Source organism: Artemia sp. Qi Xiang Cuo, chromosome 3 (genome assembly GCF_049724085.1).
Source record: "Artemia sp. Qi Xiang Cuo chromosome 3, ASM4972408v1, whole genome shotgun sequence".
NCBI lineage: Eukaryota > Metazoa > Arthropoda > Branchiopoda > Anostraca > Artemiidae > Artemia > Artemia sp. Qi Xiang Cuo.
Window position 1 is genome coordinate 27,177,329 of NC_142796.1, and position 24,998 is coordinate 27,202,326.

At 37.6% G+C, this 24,998-nt stretch overlaps 1 protein-coding gene across 3 annotated transcripts in view; it reads left to right on the forward strand.

The window, feature by feature from the left end:
* Positions 1 to 22,484, forward strand: part of LOC148953946 (brefeldin A-inhibited guanine nucleotide-exchange protein 3-like) — a 143,256-nt gene extending 120,772 nt beyond the window's left edge. For 2 of the 3 annotated variants that reach the window (XM_089086859.1, XM_089086860.1), the window contains exon 14: positions 22,352 to 22,484. The gene's annotated coding sequence lies outside the window, so the exon portion shown is untranslated. Of the gene's footprint in view, positions 1 to 17,837; positions 17,957 to 22,351 lie in introns of those variants that run through there. The other variant, XM_089086861.1, reaches the window with a different exon arrangement.
* Positions 22,485 to 24,998: the final 2,514 nt, after the last annotated feature.

Consider the following 24,998-nt stretch of genomic DNA (forward strand, 5'->3'; position numbering starts at 1 on the left):
AATGTCGCAACGTTCTTAAGTATCTACAGTGGATTAGAAAATTCAATCACCCCAAAAATGATTCCCCAAAATATGCTCAAATGTAACATTTGGAATATTATAACACTTTTTTCAAAGCTTTGATGAGTAGAAATGGGGGTACCAGCCCGACCCCTCACCCCTGCTGCCACCTACAACTTTTTTTAACACCATATATTGGCACGAGAACCACGTGGTTTATGGTTTTTGTCAATGAGAATTTGAAAAACAGGAATTTTGTCACATTTATGTATGTTTTCTTGGATGGTTATGTGTGTTGGTCGATTTATTTGATGTTTTTCATGGATGTTTAATGGTTTTTTTCAGTGAGAATTTGAAAAACAGGGACTTTGTCACATTTATGGATGTCAACAGCAATTCATGTCTGTTTTATGGTTTTCTCAGTGATAATGGAAAAACAGGAATTTTCTCACTTGGATTTACATAATCGCTAGGGGAAATTATTGATTCACGAGGGGGGAATTAAGAAACAAACATTGCTTCTTTGATCTTTAGGTGAACCTAGCCTGTAAACTTGATTTATATAATCGCTAGGGGAAATTATTGATTCACGAGTGGTGGAATTCAGAAACATTATGGTTTCTTTAATCTTTAGGACTGAGGGATTTATTTATTATTGTTGTTTTGGACAAGTGCATGCTAGGGATGAATTTCAAGGTATCCTGGAATAGGAAAAAGGAAGTACATGCATCCTTCTCAACCAATCAGCGAGTCGGATACATCCTCCTTCTCAGCCGATCAGAGGGCTGGTTACATATGATTTCCCCGTTACATAACAATTCGCCCATGAGATTTCGTATATAACGGGCATGCACTGTGATTAAATTATCAGAAAGTTCCAGAACACAATGGATAGAACACATGAAATTATTGATGAACTTGAAGCCTTGGCAGCCAAAATTAGAAATGTAATTTCTTTTTTCATTTTTTTATTTTCAAATAAAATTGTTTTCCGTGGTCACCCTGTACTATATTCGGGTAAACCCCCCCCCCCCTATACAATCGTCCATATATGATGTTTATACTCGATAAAAAGTGTAAAATATGCTCGTTTTTAGTTCCGTAAACCCCATCCTTCCTCCCCCCTCTGTTTACGACCTTAATTCTAGCAAAAATAAATAATTTTCTTTCGTTAAATTTATGCAATTTTAAGTGTCTATATCCTAGCTAAGAGCGACCATTGACTTCCGTCACTGTTGTTATTAACCTAACCTGGTTCTGACATAATGCTCTACGCGAGGTTAAAATTAGCTCTCACCCCTTTTCCAATGTGTTTACGAACGCGGCAGCCAAAGTCAAAATGACGTGTTTCTCCGTCGAAATTAAATACATACAATATTTTATTTTACCCCCAAAACCTAACCCCCCCCCCTCACCGTTTTACAAAAAAACTCTCGCAAAAATAAATAAGTATCATTTCGTTAAATTTATGCAATTTTATGTTTTCTATATCCTAGCTAAACGAGACCATTGAATTCTGTCACTGTTGTTATTAACACGCTATGGTTTGACACAAGGCTATCCGGCGCGAGGCCTATAATTAGCTGTCACCCTTTTCCCTCTGTGTTTACAAGCGCAGCAGCCAAAATCAAAAGGAACTGTTTCTCCGTCAAAATTAAAACACTTTGAGGCAATTGTAATAATTAGGCGCAGACGCAATGTGCTATTTTGCAGAAGAGAAACAGATTATTTTCAAGCTTTCTTTCGATAAAGTTTCTTTTGTATTCCCAGGAGGGGAGCGTGAATCCAGGATTTTTTGCTGGGGAGGGGGTTAGCACTTTTAATAGTGACAAAATAGAAAAGATAATTGTTTCTTACCTTAATTGCTTCTTCATCATTTAGTGATTTTAGCTATAACATTTGAATAAAAGGTAGTAAGATATGGCTTTCGCTTGAATAAGACACATGATTAACTAAATGAGAGGGTAGACTTAGGGTGGGTTAATTTTCCTAAATTTAGGGGGAGAGAATATGTGTTTTTTGCTTTACTAAATGCAATACTTTTCTAAACAAAATTGTAGTTAATAACTTTCTTTCTGTAAAAAAAGGGGCAAGTTATTTAAACGCTAATTTTGTCTCTTCTTTTTAAGGAAAATTGTGAAGAATGCCAATTGCCAACACCCGCTAAGAAAGCGAGGGTTAATAATGTGGGCCATGCGAAGGCTACTGTCGGGCAATATGGTAGCTGGCCGAAGCCTCCAAAACAAGTGCAATCATCTGTACAAGAATGTAACGCCGCCGGCCCGTCCACCTTCCATCATACGGTGCCTGGTCCTTCAAGAGCTGCCCCACTTATGCAAGGTCAGGAAGTGGCCATCCAACATGCACTACCTGATCCTTCGGATTCCCAAGTGCAGCCAGGATATCCAAATGTAAGCATTTTTTTCATACCTTTCATATAGAAATATCTATCAATTTCTTCCAACTTTTATATGCATTTTCTACATGAAACATTTTCGAACACTGCGTAAAAGTATATCTCAGCGGGAATATTGAAAGATTTTTTCTCCCCAATGGAAATACAATGTTCTCCCTATTGAATCACGGCAAGTGCATGCATTCACCCTTTTGCTAAATTAGATTAGTGAAGCCAAAAAAGGCACTATATTCTCGTCATAGTAAGGTTAGATAATTTCTATTGCAATATAAACGAATGTTGCACCTTGCCTCTACAAATATTATAAAAAAAAAACTTTATATCTGAATGAGTTGTGTATCATGACTGGAGATGGCTATCCTTTTCGAATCAAGTTTTTTTTTAAAAGCAGATAAAGAGTATTAATATGAAAGTTTATTTGGAGGAATTGTTTGAACAAAATAAAAACATACTATGCCAGGTTTTAGATTATAAATATATTATTTTATGGTGGGGCCGGCTCGGCGGCCAGGAAGGGTCCAGAGCGCAAGGCGGGACGCGCCCCGGGTACGTGCCGGGTTGCCCGGCTCGAGGGGGGGGGTGTTAAGCGTGAACATGGGGGAGAGGGGGAGTTGTTTGAACAAAATCAAAATGTCAATTCTATGTAAAGCGACGTTTTAGATTGTAAATATAATATATTAAGTCTGAAATTTGAACTTTCAGACTATAGATAGTTGATGGGGACCAGTAAATTAACTAAATGCTACTATCTGCATACTACTACTACTACTACTACTACTAAGTACGTTTTAAAAAATACGTCAATAATAATCCAAATTTTAAAGAGTAGGGGGTGATTTGAACACTTTGAAAATAAGCTATTTTTAATTTATAGGTTGTCCTGGTCCCAAACTCGTCATTTCCCCCCTGCTCGTCAGTCGGAAACGGAGAGGATGTGTCTATTGGGATCTACAACAATGAGACATTTACCATCAGTGAATAGCATGGTAATTCCCTACAAATACCCTATAACATTGATGTCCTTTTAAGTAATTTTTTTTTAGTGTTGATAATAGCACAGCTGAGCAGGGTAATGTAGATAATTCAGATTCAGACTTAGCATTGCTAAGTCCAAATACTATGCAGCTTTTTGATGACTTTGTCGGTGGATTGCGGGGAAACTCTTCCCCCTAAGATTAAATGAAAATTACACCCCTTCATGTGACTCACGCGACGACCCCGCGCCATTTCCTGCACAACCTGGGAGGAAGGGAAAAGAGCCAAGAGGGGGAGGGGGGTACAACTCTCCCGGACTTTCAGTGGTCCACCCGAATTTTCAATAATATAGTTGTTTTCACTGCAACGTTTGGTGACCCCTTTAAATCACTAATGGGGGGAAAAGTTGTTTTTGACCCTATAGAAATTGTGCATACATATGTAGACAAAATTTTTGCACTTCTGGAGAATCAAATTCAATTTTGGGGAGGTATGGATTTAATTAAGGTCTCGATTGTTCTAAAAGTGTTTTATTTAAATGAGGGGAAAATCGAGGTTTACTATCATTTTTTACATTCCGAGATGCGTTTGGTTTATCCAAATTTATAAAATCTTGAGGGTGCTCTCATAGATTGGGTCGATCAAGTTATAACACATCTCGAGAACTTGAATGAAAATGGAAGTGGCTCTTTAGTTCTTTTTGTTGAAAATTTAAGCGTAAATATATGTAAATTTAAGAAAGATTTTATTTTAAGAGGGGGGGCAGGCGGGGGGTATGAAAGGGATACAGTTTTAAAATATAATCCAGATCTAGTAGGTTGTAAAGGTGTCCAGCGGATCTGTTTTGAAACAGATCAAAAGTGTTTCAGATATGCTCTCCTCATATCAGCATTTCTGCCTCTAGCAGATGAAGCTACCAAGAAGAATTTAGACAAGTGGGCTGTACATCGAAAGGAATGGTCCGTTTTCCCGGTTGTAGATTTTTAGTGCTTAGAAGGAAAATACCCAGTAACACTTCGATCTATTGACATGTTTGAAAGGGCTAATGCCCACTTAAATATCGGCGTTACTGTGGTACAATACGAAACAGAATTTGGAGATGGAACTCGCTCTAAAAAGAAGGGGGTGGTCTTCCCCGTAAGGGGCTCCTCAGTTGATTTGGTTAAAAACTGGGTTTGGTTGCTTTACACATCACCTAGTCAACCAAACATAATTTGCCATTTTAACCGGATCACTGACATTAGTAGATTTCTTGGGGGTGGTAGAGATCTCGGAGTCGGTTTCTAATGTCTAAAATGCCTCTCACAATTCTGTAGTAATATGAAACTACGGAGTCACATGAGGCATAGTATCCGCCACGGCTATCAGACAGTATAAACGGTTTCTGGGGATAGGGCCATTCAACGATTCAAAAATTTCCAAAATACCCTCCTCCAGTGCAACAAAATATCTTTGGATTGTGAAGCGAAGCTGGTGGAGGTGAATGATCCCCAATATCCAAACCGAGTCAAAGAACATCATGCTATTGCAGTGTCCTACGCCCACGCGCAAAGAGATAGTTCTAAACCATGCGTTTGTTAGAAATAGTTGAAACAATGTAGGAGGAGGAGTGCAAGGTCAAGGAACTGATTAAACTGATTGGCACGGCTGATGGTGCTATTTATTGTTTGAGAAGTACCCATTAACCAATGGAGCTGTCTGCCGAGGATCGTATCGCTATTAAAAATCAAAAAATAGGGGGGGTGTGTGAGGGGGCGTTGGCCGAGTTGGATAAGGGGACTAAAGGGACCCTTGGGGGGCGGGGGAACGATAGAGATCATGACCATTTGTGGGAGGAACTATCCTCGGGGGGTAGTACTGTGAGGGGGGTTGCGCATCAATCGTGTAATTTAAATGTTAGCCAGCAGTTTTTTATCCCTGTTTTTATTCATAATTCCAATTATGACTTAAAATTTATTTTACTGGCACGGGCACGTATGCAGAGGGAGGGAGGGGGAGTAGATTGTCCATGGGTAAATAGTTCATTTACCTACAACATACGTCCAAAATCAGCTGACAAGTTACTGCTTCTCGAACTGAAACGGCAGGCAGTGGATAATGGGCATACGTGTTGGAATAAAATCAGGTTTTTAGAGTCCTTTAGTTTTTTCCCCAAGGCATTGAGTCAAGTGATTCAAGTGCAAAAAAGCGACAATTTTGATAGCTTTCCCTTGCTTAAACAGCACTTTCCAGACAGTGAAATGTATGACCTGTTGACCTGCAAAGGTATATACGCATACTATTATTACTGTTCTGGCGCTCGCTTAAGTGAGGAGAAACTACCTCCAATTGAAGCTTTTTACAATTCACTGACCAACAGTGAATGCAGAGCCGAGGAGTATGAGTTTGCCAAGAAGGTGTGGTCCAAGGGGAATTGTAAAAATGGGTAGGATTATTGTAGACTGTACTTGGCCAGTGACGTTTTAACTCTGTTGGATATAGTCTGTAAGAACACGGACCAGATCTATTCAGAGTTCGGGTTAGATATAGGCTACTATTTTTCCACACCCCATTTAGTGAGGGATTTAATTTTAAAAATTAGCAGGGAGGAAATAGGCCTAATCACCGACGTAGATCAGCACCTTTTTGTAGTGCGTTCAATGAGGGGAGGGTATGTTTTTTATGGGGACCGCGTCTTATCAACCGATCTGAGCGGACAAAGCACCGGTGCAAAGTCAAATGCAGTGTTCTTGGACATGAACTCATTGTACCCCTCGGCAATGTCTCATTACTCTTTGCCGTGTGGGGACTATCAATGGCTTGAGAATCCTTGTGAGTTCCCCGACATTACCATCGTCGAGGACAATGGGCCACAAGGATGGTTCTTTGAAGTTGATGGTCACATTCCGCTGGCGCTTCACGACTCAGTCAAAGATTTTGTCTTTCCCTATATCAATCGGCCCGTGAGCAGGGACTCTTTGAGCCCCTACAATCGTTCATTGGTTGAGGATATGGGGATGCACTGGACTACCTCCAAACAGAAACTGATTGCTTATTTTGACCCTAAAGAGAATATCGTTGTTCACCATGTGCTTTTGCACTGGATGGTGAGCAACGGTTTAAATATTACGAAAATACACTGGGTCCTACAGTTCAATCAGCGACCCTACTTGAAAAAGTTTATCAACACTTTAGTCGATAAACGCTCTAGGTCAAACTCAAAGGTGGAGAAGGAAATGTATAAGCTTATCCTAAATTCAGCGTTTGGCAAAATGTGTGAAAGCGTTCGTAATAGATCTCACTGCGACGTCGTGACTGACCCTCTAGAGTGTGCAAGAATTATTGCCGACCCCAATTTTACATCGTTCATGAGTATAGAGGCCTGCATGGCTCTTCTACACAGGCGAAAGTAGAAAATAGTACTGAACAAGAATATAGCAGGAGGTCGTTCAGTACTGGAAATTTCGAAAAAGCTCATATTGTCGTTAATTTAAAATCTGTGCAAGATGCACTGGCCACGGGAGGGGGGGTTCAAGTTTACTATGGGGATAAAGATTCTCTGCTGTTAAAGGTAAATGGGACTGAATTGAATTTATTGGGTGATTTGCAACAGGGGGAACACATCAGCTCGCGGATGGATTTCACCAACTGGAATCAATCTCTCTACCCCGAGCTGGTGAAACGTCAAGCCGCCAACCAACTATTAATGTTAAAATCGGACATGGGGAGCTATTTGATATCCAGGTGGGTGGTCTTGGGTCCCAAAGTTTATAGCGCTGAAAAACAGAGTTGGGACGAAAAAAAGACATCTCAAAGTGTGCCTACTCACTTTGTAAAGAGCAATTTCATCACGAGCGTGTACAGAGACAGTGTAGAAAGTAGCCTAGTGCCGAGAGCACAAGTGCTTGTAATTTGCTCTCTACAGTATAGAAATTATACTGTGAGAGTGGAAAAGAATGCAATGTCATGTATATCCGACAAGGTCTATGTGCTCGAGAATGGTGTGACTGTCCTACCCCATAGCCACTACCGTATTTCAGACCGAGTTGAATGCATAGACTATCGCAATCAAGTTGGTCGGGATAAATTTACCTAATCACCTAACCATCACCACCACTCAACCTCTACATAAATTAACCTAACTCAACCTCATCTAACCCAAGCACTAACCGCCACCACCACTAACCCAACCACTAACCTGTAGCAGTCGCAGTGACGACAACTATTCTTTTTCGCCCCGCGGCCCCCCGGGGGGGGATCCTGTCCCGTGGCCGCTCAGGGGGGGGGGGGTCCCGCCCCTGGCCGGCCGGCCTTCGGCCCCCGCGGTCCCCGGGGGGTGGGGGGACCCACACCTTTAAATTCACCGTAATCAAGTTCAACTGTGCTACTAGCAATTTCCATGAGTCTGTTTTCTGTTTTGTCGTTGTTGTATCGAAAAGTGTTTTTTTTTGTTGTTTTTTTTTTAAATAAAAGTGTTTAAGTTGACAATAAGTGGTTTAAAATATGTTGTAAAGAAAAGTGTTGTAAAGAAAAGTGTTTTTTATAAGGACAATAAGTGCTGATGATTGACAAAAGTGTTTTTTTTTATTGTAGTGTTCAAATCATTGCCGAGCAGTTCATGTTGAACAAATAGAGTATTCATGCTGACCACCGGAGAAATTTTGTCAACTCTTCTTGTTGATCAAGTGTTAATATTTTTATCGTTGTGCAGTTCATTTTGACTTCAAATATTTGTTTTTATTCAGTGCCGAAATAATTGCTGCCATGAAATATTGTTTTTTTTGTTGTTCTCGAATAGATAGACCCATGTGGGAAATTACTACTTATTCATTGAGCACATATGATTTAGAGTTAGTTGCAGTCTGACAGTTGACCCCAACAGTATGTATCAATTTAAAACACCCTTCAGATTATTTCTGTGTGGTCCCTCGATGTCGGGGAAAACAACACATTTAGCTAGAATAATTCAAAATTGCGATAAAATGTTTTTGAAGAAGCCGAAAAAAATCTACTATTGCTATAGTATTTGGCAGGAGTCCTATGATAAAATAAAAGCTATTGCCACAACCATACCAATACAATTCATACGGGGAATTGATGTTTTCAATAGTATTGAATCGAACTCGAGGCTGATTATTGACGATTTGGCTGAATCCATTAAACAGTTCTCACAGGAAATGCTACAACTGTTCACTGTTCGCTCCCATCATGAACACATTTCCGTTACTCTGGTTCTACACAATCTGTTTCATCAGAGCAAATGTATGCGAACCCTTGCTTTGAATTGCACCCTCTATATTATCTATCGAGTTGTTCGTGATTCTAGCTCACTCATAACTCTCAATAAGCAGATATACCCAGGCGCTCCAAAATTTCTGTTGTCAGCGTACACTCAGGCAACTAGCAAGCCCTACGGTTACATTTTGCTGGATCTTAATCAGAGCATGCCCGAGGATCTACGTGTAGTCACCGACATTTTCAACAATGAAATTACAGTATATCTTCCGGTGAACAGTAGAAAAGACTATTAGTCTCCATTATGACACTGAAGAAACTACACGAACAACGGCATCTGTTTTCCGTTTTAAGCACTTCAAAACCTCTGCTTAGGAAGGCTATACTCAAACATGGGGTTGACAATGATTTCATTAATCTAATATCTGAACTTTGTTTAAATTTAACTGCGGGCAATGTTCAACTGCCAGAAGGTGTTAGACAACAGACAAAGCAACATCGTTCCACTGTCCGCGCCTGGGATTTTAAAAACAAGGGGACAAAAATTAAAACAACACGACTCCCTCAAGCAGGCGGTTGATTTTTCCCACTTTTACTGCCGATAATTGCAGGACTTGTAAACAGTTTTCTCTTGAGAGAGAATGGCAAAACCATATAACTTCGCACCGTTTGAACATTTCCTCTCACGCATCGAATATTTCGAAGACAATGTAAGCAATTTCATTAATGATGAAAATATTACCTATGACAAAAAACTACTTTTACTTTAAGATGGATTGCGACGTGTGAACAAACATAAACCTTATCGTGAGAGACCACCGTCACCGATCCCCCTAAACAGGAAACATCTCCTCAAGATTCTGCAGCAGCACTGCAATCAAAAGAGAAGGAATTGAATTCAATTGTATTGAAAATTGGAAACCTATTGCCACTGACCTATCGAGAACAGAGTAAAAGAGTATTATCATATCTTATGCTGGAAACTGGCGATCAATTTCAATTCGATAACACAGGGAAACGAATTGTAATTAAGGGAAAAATTTATAATCTAGTTGATTTAATTTGTGAAATGGTGATTAATCGTAAAGGACTCATATCCTTTGACGATAATCTATACACCTTTCTGTGTGTATCAAATTTTCCCAAAAGTCTTATTGGCAATGAGCAAATTCTAAAGAAACTAAGAGAATATAGTCCTCCAACAACAACACCATTTAAAAAAGAAGAAGATTCAATATTTGAAGATACTATCAGCAGCGTCACTGATTTTACAACACCTGTGGCTGCTAGTCAAAAGCGAAGACGAATTGATTCACCCTCCAGTGTGCAAAAGGGGAGTGGACATTACACTACGTGTTTACGCTCAAAATGGATGAAGTTTTGAAAGGTGTCTATGAAAATATTGGTGAGGTGGGAAGTTTAAGTTCTCCCAAAACGCTTTCCAAAGCTGTCTCCGGCACCACCACATTGAAAAATGCAAAAGAGTATCTAGAAAATGAACCGAGTTACACACTGAATCGGAATCACAGGCTTCGCAGTAAACAATATCGACAAACTAAAGCCTTTTTCCCTCTGCATATAATGCAAACGGATCTTTTAACTTTAGACGCAGTTCAACGACGTCACAATGCGCCCTACACATATATTTTGGTGGCAATCAGTGTCTTTAGTCGCTTTGCCTACGCCAGTCCACTGCGGTCAAAGAGAGGTGTTGAAGTTGCTCGGGCAATTGAAAGTATTCTAGAACAGGATTCATGTAGAAAAATTCAATCTGATCGTGGCAGTGAATTTGTTAATCCCAGTGTGCAAAAGGTTCTTTTGAAATATAATACAACACTATATCATAGTCACAGCCCGATAAAGGCTGCATTGGCTGAACGATTAATAAAAACGATTCGTCTATTAATTTCAAGATATTGCACATTGAAAAATACACCGGCTTTTATTCATGATTTAGATAAAATCATGTTGATTTATAATCATCGACCCCATCGATCTCTGTCCAACTCTACACCAACGGATGTTCACTACAATGAAAATACATTTGATGCTTTTCTAAAGCAATACTCCAAGGAGTGAGAAAAGAGAAAAAGAAGAAGAAATTCAATGTTGGTGATACTGTTCGAATTAATAGAACCACCAATATTTTTGAAAAAGGGAATTATTTATGGAGCACTGAACTTTTTAAAGTGTCCAAAATTCTAGACACCGAGCCCACGACATATCGACTGCGAGACAACAAAGATGATGAGATTCTCGGCGGTTTTTATGAATATGAACTACAAAAAGTTAGAAACACTAGTGAAATTTATCACATTGAAAAGATATTAAAGAGTCGTACACGCCATCGCAAGAGACAGTTGCTTGTTCGCTGGCTAGGATACAACTCAGATTTTGATTCTTGGGTCAGTGCTGAAGATATTGACATTACCCAATGATTTCTATGTGCCTTTCATGTTCAATGCACCCGATCCTCTCCACAATTATTTGAATAGAATAAATGATTTTTGAACGAAAATGTCTTCGACCATCAAATTCGAAAGCAATGGAAATAATTAAGTAGAATGGGGCGACTGTTTTCTCAATAATACCTACTGAATTCTGAGAAAAGATCATGAATTTGATATAAAAATTAGACCCTATGATTGGCCGCCGCCACCAACAGGTGATCAAGAACAAATTAAAAAAATCAATTGGATGGATTATCCATATATTGAATTACCATACGAGGAACTCACCTGTAGGAATGATTCATGTCGTTCTATTAATAAAAGAATTTCCGCTCGTAAAAAGGGGGCTATTCATTTCAACTATTCAAAGGAAGAGGGCAAGATCTACATTAGTTCATCTATTTCCAGTGAAAAGGCTATTCTCAATGATAATCTAAAGGATGTTCTTGGTTTTAAGCTCAATATAGTCAATGGTAAAAGTGCCGGAAAAACTAATTTCAATTTCTCAGACTATCCACCTGCCTTCTCCACAGATACCTGTATATTTCTCTATGCTTCATTTGTGGAAACATCTAGGGTTGGTAATTCAAATGTTCCCCTCCTACGAGTTCTTGAACGAAAAACCAACCAAGAACATATTTACCACTACAATATAAAGCATCTTCAATATATTCCCGTAAACACTTGCTATTTGGAACTCAGTCAGTTAACACTAAGAACCGAATTGGTTGATACAATAGCAATTTCAAAAGGTTTGGCTGTGATTAAATGCCATTTTCAACCCATTGTTAAAAAGCAAGATTTCTAATAAAAAAGTGGTATTCACTTGCCCTGATATTGACTGCTATGTTAATACTCTTGTCCAAAGACAAAAGGACAATGGACTGGACTACTACAAAGATCGCTCGTCAATGTCTGGCTAAGGTCTTGACAGTTGGTTTGCTAAGCTGTTTCGCTCTTCACTACCACTGGCTAGAAAATATCTTGTACCGGCTGCGACAGATTTTGCATCCTCTACACTATACGATTGGGGCTCTGGCAAGGAGTTTAAAAAAAGTGCTTCGGAAAATCTTAGGTCCAGTGCGAGAACCCTTGGCGAGAGATTAAAACAGAATGGTAAAGGCTTCAAAATGTCAAGAAACACTGCACCACTCATCAGTCTCCACTCAGGTCGGAAGCGAAAGACATCAACACTCTTGTCAAAGAAAATAAGGAAAAAGCCGACACGTGCTGTAAACAGAAGTCCCAGGAAGAATAGAATTGTCTGATCGAAACTAGATTTCTTATCCAAAGATGTCCTACCTACCGCATAAGAATTCTCAACCTTCAATCACCGCCTCATTAAATCTATTCAATGCCGAAAATGTTGATGTGAGTGTCAAGCATGGATACTATGAACAATTTTATCAACAACAACCCCTCTCCGATAATATCCACTTTCAAATTTATTCCAATGAAGACTACTTTATGGACATATCTTTAACATTTATAGATTTGCAAATCAAAGTCCGGAAAACTGATAATACAATGCCGTTTTGGGGCGATGGGATGTCCTATGAAAATTGTATATTATATAATTTATTTTGTCAAATTAGTATCTACATCAATGGCACGCTGGTGAGCACAAGCAACAATCTCTCAAATTATACAAACTATATGCAATTCATTTTTATGACAACCAATTCGTGCAAGGAATCTAGAGGCGCCTCCAGTTGATATAAATATATTACTAATACTGATATTACAGATGCACATAAAAATTCTATAAATAGTGAATTAATTCTAGTTGGAAAAGTATAGCATGAAATATTTGATATACCATAATGTCTGACACCAAGTGTTAAAGTGGATATAAAATTGACGCTTGCACCATCCAATTTCATATTGAGAAAAGAACTTGCTGCCAATCCTGATGTAAGTCTCTCCCTCACCTCGGCAATGCTTCATGTACGCAAACAACAGGTCATGAGTTCTGTTGCTTTGGCCGTGGAAAAACTGAGAGCCAATGGCAACAATATTAAACTACTTGTTCCTCATACAATCACCGATCAGTGTCATATTGCAATGGGCTCACGCACCTTCACCAATTCATCCTTTATCAATGGTGAAATCCCCTCAAAATTGGCTTTGGCATTTCTAAAGAGCGCCAGTATAATTGGATCATGGACAGAATGTCCACATAACGTCGAGATGTTTGGACTTTCATCTCTTGTGTGCAAAGTAAACGGCATCCCACTCTACAATCTATCCTTTGAAAAATCCTATAGAACATTATATGAATTGACCATGCAAACCCTAGACAACGACTCTCAACTATTTGAAAATGTTATAACCGAAGATATGTTTGCTAAAACACATGGTATCATTGTACTGGATTTGTCGGGCACACAGGATATGAGTATAGTACGTACGGGGAGTGTGCGCTTAGAGTGTACATTTACCGACCCATTGGCTGAGAGTATTGCACTAATCTCACTAAATCAATATGAAAACTATTGGGAAATCACTCCCGAAGGCAGTGTTCTACTAGACTTGGCGCCATGAACACCAGTCAAATAATCAATGTATTTAATATGGACCCCTACATGTCCCAGTACAAATCCTATTGTCTGCCCTAGGACTATCTTGGAAAAATTCAATGTGTCAACAATACCTTGATTATTGTTAATAGCAGTCCATCGACTGTGTTGACGGGTCATTGGCTTTGCATCTTTCAAACAATGAAGATGATTGAATTTTTTGATCCTCTTGGTCTACCCTATGCATTCTACACACCCCACATCAGCAACTATATTGAGAGCAGTGGGAAAACTATTATTCAAAATCGGAAGAGGGTATAGGAACTAACGACTACAAATTGCGGCTTCCATTCACTACTATATTGTGTTTTCCAATGTTGTGAATATACTTACCAGCAGATTCTTCACATTTACGTTGAAAATCAACATATCCACGACTTTCTCGTAGAAAATATCCTTTTGAACATCACCGCTACCGATTTTTGTGACCTAAGAGTAAAGTGCTTACAAATTGTAAGTGAATTTCTTTATTAATAAAATGCATATATCTACAACAATGTCTTTAAATCTTCACTTTTAGATTTCTACATCTTCGATGTATAGGCAAGTGTCGTGAACCACGAATGTCGATAACTCATTTGGATTCGATGTATATTGATATTGATTGACTGCAAAGTCAGGGTCACATTTTCTACGGTACAATGTAACTTCACTCTTGTCATATCTCTTTGTATAGTCAATGATACTGTTTGCATTCATATTCTGAAATTCACGAGTTTCAATCTGTCTATTTGAGGCAATATCATATACAATGTTTTCAAATGGTGAATCACATTCGGTAACTGCCAAATAAAAATCACTTGGTATATAGTCATAGTAGGTGGTGTCATCACAACGATGACGTAGAAACCAAATTGTCTTGTTACCCCAACAGTTGAAGCGTAGACCAGATTCCTCTTCCCAGAATAATTTAAATCCACGACGATACCAATCTCGTAGCAATAAACTAAAATCACGTTTGGGATTCTTTCCAATTATAGCGGGGTAAGTATTCTCCCACTGATCACATTTATCATTGTGACAATTGGAGCAAAGGTGCCCTCTAGGATGAGAGTCACACACCTCCTCAAGACATGAATTACATCCTTTAATTTGTACTGCATAACCTCTATGTAATTTACAAGGATTTCATAATTTACACTTTTCACTATAGTCATCAATGATTGTACAATGCTCACATTGAGTCCAACTGCCAAGAGTGTACATGCTTAATGGACATATATAGAACATTTTTCGGTTCCCGATGTCAACTCACTCACAGCTAAAACGAAACTGATCCTCTTCGTTCGATAAATTCAATGAGAGGGAAATGGTAGGAGAGAGGAGTAGCTCTGTGACGTTACCTCTTTCGAAGGCAGAGCCATCTACATTGAATCCAGTGGCAAGGTTTTCAAAAGTATATTCACAATATGATTCTGCTTTGTTCCAATTATTATATCAATAAATTGACTATAAGCATTTGAATCACGTTTTAAAAGCTTCATACAATAGTCCAATGGACGGGAATCACTCCTCATTATATTGTCAAGTGTTCCCCGACCAGTGACTATCCTGCGTTTAAGAGATAACTCGAGAATATCATCATCCAAAATCAAATGTTTTTCCATAAACACTAGATTTGATCTAATTCTATCTTTCTCAAATTTATTCATTTTTCAGTCCTTTCACTCCGACTGCTGACTCTAGACTGACCCTGATTCGTTAGCCCTAACCAGAAAAGAATCAGAATATTTTCGATTTCGAAACAATTTTATTGAATAATTACAACAACAACATCAATAATACAGAGCATGTACAATTAACGATACTGTTTATTGTCTTCAATATGTTTCACCAATGCACTTAAAGCACATTGAAGTCTATTCACATGTGCTATATCAACTTTAGCGGCAAAATATAATTGATCCTCCATTTTAAATTTTCTCAAGGATATCACATATCTCGCATATACTACATCCCATTCCAGACAAAGCCGTGATCCTTTCGTGATTTCCACCGCAATGTTTGGTGCTCTTGTACTATTATCATCAATTCCACTATCAACGTCTAATAGGGTAAACATTCCACTCATCGCCATCAACACAAATATATATCCAAATGTGTAAAGTCAAACTGTTCTTCTTCATCTCACTCCTTGAATTCTATTCACAGACTAATAAAACTATAGCAAAAATCCTTTCTTTATATTCACTCCACCGCTACTATGTAAACAAAGCCCTCTGATTGGCTGAGAAGGAAACATGTGATCTAACTGTTTCCGGGATACTCATAACATTTGGCTTGAACAACAACATCAAATACTATTTCTGGATCATCCATAAAACAGACATGAAACACATCAAATAACTTGAACAATTCACTTAACAACCCATGAAAACAGACAAAAATGTGAGAAAGTTCCTATTTTTCAAATTCTCACTGACAAAAACCATAAAACATCCAAAATTTGATGTTGATATCCGAGAAAAACATCAAATAAATCGAACAACACACATAACCATCCATGAAAACAACCATAAATGTGAGAAAATTCATGCTTTTTCAAGTGAGAAAATTCCTGTTTTTCATTCTCACTGAGAAAACCATAAAACAGACATGAATTGCTGTTGACATCCATAAATGTGACAAAGTTCCTGTTTTTCAAATTCTCACTGACAAAAACCATTAAACATCCATGAAAAACATCAAATAAATCGACCAACACACAAAACAATCCAAGAAAACATACATAAATGTGACAAAATTCCTGTTTTTCAAATTCTCATTGACAAAAACCATAAACCACGTGGTTCTCGTGCCAATATATGGTGTTAAAAAAAGTTGTAGGTGGCAGCAGGGGTGAGGGGTCGGGCTGGTACCCCCATTTCTACTTTGATGAAAAGCAAAAAAGTCCAAATACCCCTAAATACGCTTGAAAGCTATTTTAAAAAGAAACTCTTTGGATAATTTTCATGGAAATGACCATAGCAGAAGCTTTGAGCCTGGGTGGGGATCAAAGAGGAGTCTAAGTATTTTGACCACAGGTGACTTATTGTTGCGACTTTCTTAAATTTGGTAATTCTTGTGAGCATTTGGAAATCAAAGCTTAAACTCAATAACTGATGCTAAGTGTCCCAACATTTTGGTTGGATTAAAAGTGACGAACTAGGATGAACATTTTAATATCTTCCTGGAGCTGCTTCAGTCTGCATGTCATTTCATTTAGTTACATTTAACACGAATTAGCTTTTCATTTTTTTACCAAAGAAAATAGCTGGCACTTCATTTTTCTTCATAGCCAATAAACTATTAAGTGTTTTTTGTGTCATTGTAATTGAATCTTTCTCATTTGAGGTGTTCATCATGTATTTTTCTATTTGATAAATTTACTCCTTTTAGATACAGTTTATAATTTGACTGATATTAGGTATTTATCAGTTTATAATTTGGAATGAATCCCCAAAACAAAAAATGAATAATATCCAAAAGAGCAGCCAAAAGCGATAAAAAAGCAGCAGTCAGCCTTAGCCTACATGACATATATTCTATAAAGAAGCCAAAAAAACTTTAAAATGCATTTTTTTAAATTGTAATTAAAAACCAGTTTTTAATACAAGAAGGCTTCTTAGGAATCCAAAAGAGAAAAAAAAAAACAATCAATATCAAAGTCGCGCATTTCAACTGTTTTAAAGGTGACGAAACAGATATAGGCAAAGAGCATTATGAAAAAATTAAGCTTCTAAGTTCAAAGTTACATTCAAAGTTTTTACCCAGATAACTGACGAATTTTGTGATGCAGTATTTGAAGTTTTATATGCAGTAATGCTTGATGAAATAAACTACTAATTTTGATAATTATTTATGTTAAGAATACATAGCTAATAGATACTTCAACTACTCGTATTATGCAAGGGTTCTGAAACGCCACAGCCATTTCGCTTCTACCAGATTTCTACTTCTCTTGATGAATAACGAAGAAGACCAGTTTCCAGTCAGCGACTTGTGAATTTTTGAACTCATGAATAGGCTCGAATCTGTTGTAAATTCAAGCTGTGATTTGAGAAAGACTGATGAAAACATTAATGTTTGCGGTCAACATTGATCGCGCCGGCAGCGCGCCGCCGACATCTTGCCGGAGGCGCGCCGCCGGCGTCTTACCGGCGGGGTCTAGTTAACTTTGTTTCTCACTCGCTTAAATTCTTCAAATAAAATCACATTTTCCAGGCTCTGTAAATGTTTTTCAAAAAGCTGATTTCACATTTCCATCATTTCAAGCAATTCTGTGGTCACCCATGGCTTTCTTCGCTCATTTTTCTTTTTCCTCGTTTTCCTCAGAGGACAAGACACCTCATATACCGGTAAGAGAATATTCATAAACCTGTCGAATGCTGTAGTTGCATTTTGCTCTTCGCTAACTTCATCCCATGCTATAGTACTAACTTTCTCTTTCAGATTTCTCAAGTTGTCATCTCTCATTTCTCTATAAACTTTTTTTATTGGGTTTTTAACCTAAGTTTTAGTATTATTTATCATACAGATAACCGGGAGCTGGTCAGAAGCAGGTTGAAGAAAATTATCACAGAATACTTGCCTCAATAGATTCGAAGAAACAAGTATGTTATCATTTAATGTTGCCGACTGAGCAGTGATACGGGAAGGATTCAGATTCACTGGGTACAAATCATGAGATAATCCAAGATTTAAAAATTCTAAATTAACACTATTTAAATTCAATACATCAAAGTTAAAATCACCCAGAATAACGCACTCTGATTGACTAAACTGGGCCCTACTTAGAAACAGATCAAACTCCTGAAAAAATTCCTCCAGATGAGCACCAGGGGCTCTTTAAACAAGACAATCAATTGAATTTTTACCTTTATCTATTTCAATCTCAATAGAAAAAAATTCAATCTTACCTTCATTCCATAAATAAAGATCCTCCCTTTCCTTAAAATAGAATCCATCTCTTATCGAAAATGCAAGTCCCCCGGGCCCCATTGATACTACGACTTTGATATCAGTTGGTCACCTGGAAAAGAGTAGGAAGAGAGAAGACTATGCATACTCAAGAAGATTCACAAATTCCTAAAACATCAATCACACTATCAATATTACTTAAAAACTGAACAATTTCTTCAAAAGCCGAGGTTATGTGGCAATTCCATTGAGCAACACACAAACTATACATCTCTTTTTTAATTTGACCAAGCTCTTCAAAACGAACGTAGCGGCTAGGACGGAGTGGCTTTGGGCATTCATCAACTCGATGTTGAAAATGGAGACCTAAGTGATGTGATAAAACATCATCAACTGAGAGCGAATTTTTTTTCAAGCAACTCTAACCGAGGTATTGGGAGTAGACTAACCATAATAAGAAAGTAAAATAAAAAGCCACGATCTTGTTTTCTTCATTAGGGATAAAACCCATACATAAACTGGAAAAAAAGAAATATGAATAATTGAATAATAATAATAATAATAATAAGAATAAATAAACACATAGAAAGACTCAAAAAAAAAAAACAAAAAAAAAACAGGACACTCAATCACGATCGAATATATCATTCAGAGACGAAAGTCTACCAGCAGAAGTTGCATTCATTGGAAGGACATAAATCTGACCTTGTTTAGACCACACGAGCTTATTGCCGTATTTTTCCCTTGCAGCATTCAACAATTCTCTTTTTTTCTTTGTTAGGTTCTCCGCCACAAAAATCTTCGTGTTCACAAGGTTTTTTGCAAGCAAAAACTTACACAGCTGTGTGGCGGTCTTTAAACTTCACTAAAACAGGAGCAATTTTATCAGAGCGGCTATCATCAGAGTTCAGCCGAAACCTATGCACAGATATAACATCACTATCAGCAAGACCTGAGAACGTCATCTTATTGCGTATAATATTCATTGTTGCATCTTTTACTTCAACACCGGGGGGTTGCTTGACACCATTGAACGGTAATGTATCCAGTCTCAACTCTTGGTCATTATCATCGAGCTTGGCTTCAACTCTAGCAACTCGATTTTTAAGTAATTCCAGTTGATTTTGACATATTTTCAGGTCTCTTTCAATCCTGTCAAATCTCAGTGTAAATTCCAATATAATCGCATCGTGAACTACTCCATTTATCTTTTGAATTTCAGCAGTGGATGGTGCGGTCGAGGGGTGAATTTTAAATGCTTCGTTAACTTTCTGCGCAATAGCCTGTTTCATATTTTCTTTTGTTACTGTTACATCTTTAAGAGTTCGCTCAATAAGCCCAAAAGTATCTGAACTTGTAGCCGAATTTTTATAAACAAGCGGGCTGAGAGCGAGTTCCTCAAAAGCGCCTTTAACTCCCTTTCCAACTTTTTTCATAGCTTCGGTTTTGTTTGATTAGAATTTTTTTTAATTTTGTTCGAAAACCATTTCAACTTCATGCGATCCGTAACAAAATACTTGGTACTTAAATTGACCAGATTTATCTGCGACAGAACGGAGAATTCTGACTGGCCATAAAGGACATCTCGCAAAGCTTGCCAGGGCAAGGTCATCATCCTGAAACAAGGGCATCACGGCTTCGAAGAAAAGGCGGGAAAAAGGAAAAGAAGAAAGGCAGGAAAAAGATTTATCTTTACGTGGGCAGGCCCATGGCTGCAGTGGCTGTCAACACTATGGAAAGCTGGCCCAGTGATCCATGGAACCTGCTAAGCTTCACCACCGTTTTCTGACATCCCAGTTCACGAAAAGTAAATATTCAATCAGTAATTATCCAATCTCAAATTCACCAAAAAGCTTCAAGGAAAACATCCACTTTTCGCCAAAAGTCTGTCACCAACGAATTAATTGATACACATAGGACGGGATTATACGTCACTATAATCCCAAGCCAATTGTTGTTACGAAATTCACTGATTTAATAATGTTCATAAGTTATCCGATTTTAGATTTTAGATGTGTTTGCTCTGAACTCTGAAATAAGACTGAATCCATTCTTTCCCAAAGACACTCCGCCTCTGAATTCTCAAGTTTTGTATGGTTGTTTTCAGAAGGTGTGAATCACGTTAGAGCACTTTAAAGGTTGATAATAGTGAAAGGACACAAGTCTACCTTCTTCAGTGGGTAGGTCAGCAAGAAGATTGGTCAATATTTGCCAGAGCTTTGTTTTTACCACTAAATTCAAACCATTTTCATGCTTAATTTAAAAACCTGACCACCTCAAGGTAGTGTCACTTTTTATGCAAAAAAAAAAAAAAAAAAAAAAAAAAAAAAAAAAAAAAAAAATGCTCAGTTGGAAATATAAGAGTCAATGCACTGTTCAACAAAAAAAATTTGAATTTTCTGCTGCAAAGCTGTGGAAATTTGTAAAGTGCTGTAGAAGTACTAATTCAATAAACCAATTCTTTCAACTTATTAATTTTTAAAAAAAACGTACTCCCAAAAAAGTTTTTTTTAAAGAAAATTAGAGACCCGTATTAAAACCTAAAACTAAAAAATTATTAAAACTAAAAATTACCATGAACGAATAAATAGAACCCAAAAGGAACAGTAACTAAAATGAAGAATCACTTCAGACGAAGATAGCAGACTTTGCTGTGGATGAATAGAAGAATTCTAAAATGAACAGAAATTAAAATGAAGAATCAAATCTAGCTTACACAAACAGAAATAACCACAAACAAGAGTACGGTTACCACCCCCCGAAACTTCTCTATAGGCCAGAGCGTCTTTTGCACATTACTGAACATTTTGCCTTTCGAGCAGTGTTATTTTTGTGCTTGTCATGATATCAACAACAACAAAATAATATCACAAAGCTAATCAAGGTTAGTAATAAGAGCCACCGAAAACAAGAGGGCGGTTAACCCCCTCGCGTATCCTCTAAAAGGTGTGAGCGTCATTTGTTATTTATTGATCCGGGGAGGTGTATATACGTAAAGTCAACAGACTTAGGTAGAAGGGCGTTTCCATTTGGTATTGGGCTAAGAACTGAAGCCACAAGTGGATTTTATACTTTTCATCAGGTTATTATTAAAGTCCCCCCTCCCCCAGCAAAACCCATCGGAAATGCGAGGCTCTAGTTTCGCTAAAGCACACATCACTTTAGAACGTTCGCGTCTATATTCTGTTGGCTGGTATACTTGAAAATTTCTTTTTCTGTCAAAGGGAAGATATGTTTTTCTAGATTGTTTTTATTCGTGAGGAAGATCATAGCTGTAAATTTTTTTTTTCAATTGTCTCTTTTTAATTTATGAAGGAATTTCGATTTCTCATTTTAATCCAGGATATTCTATATTTCTTTTGAATCGTGTTATTTTTAAATTCGTTTGTAAGAACTGCTGCTGATTTTCAAAGAAATAATAAATTTTGAATTGATGATATCTTAATTCAGTGCTATTGTCCGGATGAGGTTTGCTTATAACCCCTTTTCTCGCTATCAGCATTTGTTTCAAAACGCTAAAATTTATTAATAGGACCAGAGAATAATTATGTGTATGAATCTTTAAAAGACCGTGTTTATATCTATTTTTTTTTCGTTTTGCTTTGAAGTGTCGAGCTTTCTTTAAGCAAATTAGAGTTGTTGATGATGACAAAGAAATAAGAGGATCCTTCCACGCAAATCTGCATCTGACAGTTAAACGTGTCTAAAGTCTATCATCATTAGAATACATTTAAGTGAATCTGATAAGGTGATGATTCTGCCTTTTTTTTTATTGTGATGCTGTGTATATGATTTGTCTTAATTTTTTTATTTTTAAGGCTGGATTCATAGAGCTTGCAGAATCCTGGGGACTATGTGGATTAGGATCAGTTTTTCTTGGAGAAGTATATCAAAGCACTGTAGAAAATGATTGGGGCATATTATCTTCCTCAAGTTCACTTGAGTCATTTGTTCATGACATTGGCATCAAGGGTAATGGTGGCTGTTATTTACATGTTTGTGATCGGTTGCATAAAGTAGGGAAGCTTCAAGAAAGGTCTCCCGCTGCAGATGCAGGTAATTTATTTTACACAATAATATATTGAATACAAATATTTTGCGCAAAATATTAAACATCAAAAAGGAAAGATCGTCTTCTTGGAGATATAATGAACTTTAAAAAGAAAGAAAATACTATTGAGTTAGAAGCAAAAGTTAATGATTTCTTAATCTCAATTTGTCGCCTCATTCAATGTAGAAATAGTGGAATTTATTTCTGAAAAAAAATTACTGTCTTAGAAATTACTAATATAATATAAAAAAGAAGATCTTAAGTTTTAAAGTTTGAGTCATGTTATTTTCTTCTGCCTCAAAATGCCCTTTAATGATGAAAATTCATAACACTTATGTAAAGCTACGCAATCAAAGTCAATGTAGCAACGTTTACCAAGCAAAGAACATTGTATTGTGTTTTATGTATTAGTATTATTTTTTACCAGTATTATTTTTTACCTCTTTGTATACAATCAAAAACCTTAGAAACTTGGATGGGGGCTCGTCTGATTGGAAATTAAAAGTTCTGCTGCCCTTTCCAAAGATTAAAAGTGATTGGAGGATATCCAGCCCTCAATGTCCCCACCAATCTTTCTTTACCTCCCCTCCCTCCACCCCCCCCCCCCATTACCAGAAATGTTGGCGTATTTTAATCGAAATTATGGCTGGATTCCCATGTTCAGTGCAAAAAATGATCTAACTCCAAGCTGTGAACTGATTCTGTTTGTCAATAAGTTATACATTGACTCATTAAGTCCTGAGTCGATGAAAGAAGTAAGTTAAGTCACAGCTATAGAGTTTTCTTGGTGAGATCAAGTTTTTTTGTGAGGTCAAAATTTTCTTGCAAATAATAGGTAATCCCCGAGCCAGTGCAAATATGGGCCAAGTCCTAACTGGATGTCAGGATGAGCTAAGTTTTAAGCTATGGAATTTTGATGATGTGGTGCAAAAATAACCAAACCCCTGAAATAGTGCAAAAAGAGTGGAAGTCGTGACTGATTGCTAAAACGAGCCAAGTCCGAGCTGTAGAATTTCAATGACTTGGTGGTAAGTTGAGTCTAGCTCTGCTGAGATTCAAAACAAGTTAGGTCCCGACTAAGTATAACAATGAAATAAGTCCTGACTTAATACACAAGTTAGCTGAGCCCTGACTTGGTGCAAAAAGTAGGTAAATCCTGATTGAATGCGAAAACTAGAAGTACTAGCGTTGGATTTTCGGTGACATTGTTGCGGAATTGAGTGAAGTCAGACTTAGTGCTAAATTGACTAACTCCTAACGGTATAATCATTCAGTGGAGAAGCGAACTAAATTTTGACTCAGTACAACAATGGGCTGGGCTCCAGCTTGGAAAATGAGTTAAGCCCCGACTTAGTGCAAAACAAAGTAAATTCTAACTGGATGCAAAACAAACTAAGCCTAAAATGTGGAATTTTGATGACGCAGCGTAAAATAAGCTAAGTTCCTACTCAGTGCCAAAACAAGTACGGAAGATTTGCGAAAAAAAAAACAAGTTAAGACATGAATTGGTGCAAAGACAAGCTAAGACCTGATTTGGCTCAAAAATGTGGGAAGTCTTGACTCAGTGCAGAAGCGGGCTGATTCAAAATTATCGACTGATACGGTGGATAACTGAGTAAAGCCGTCACTTGATGCAAAAATGAGCCACTTCCAGGCGGAAAAAATTTAAGGCTTAACATGGCGAACAAGTTAAGTCGTAACTCTGTGCAAATATATTCTAAATCCCGGTTGATTGCCGGAAAGAGCTGAGGTCTGACTTCTCAAAAAGGTGCTTAAACAAACAACCTAATTCAAAACTGCAGAATTCCTGTGGTCCTCTAAAAAACGAACTTACTCCTTACGTGTTTTAAAAACGCCCTGGCTCAGTAAAAGAGTCTGTTTAGGCTGAATTTTGTGGAAAAATTAGTTAAGGCGGGATTTGGTTTGACAACGAGTTAAGCCCTTGTTAAATATTAAAACAAGCTGCGTCCTTACTCAGTGAATAATGGAGCTAAGTCTGCGCTGGGTTCAAAAGTGATTGGTTTATAAAGCTTCCAATCTGCAGAATTCTGATAAGAAATGGGAAGAGGAGCTCAATGTACAAACGAGCTAATTAAGCGACAAACACACGAGAGAAAAAAATTCAAGTCCTGACTAGGCACAAAAATGATATAAGTCGTGGCTCGGTTTAAAAATAATTTAAATCCGAGCCACGCCTAGTCTCCCGCTTCTGTTGACGTTTTTTAGAAGGCAGATTGGCAGGTAAAACCATTTTAAAATAGGGAACAAGCGATGATTTTTTATCCTTGTGATTAGAGGCACTAAGTGATCCTGTGACCTCTCCAACTGCTCTGTCTTCTCCTCTCAAAGTTTTTAGAAGAATCTTAGACATGTTGCACCTTTTTGACATCGTTTCTATCGTACAATAATTTTCG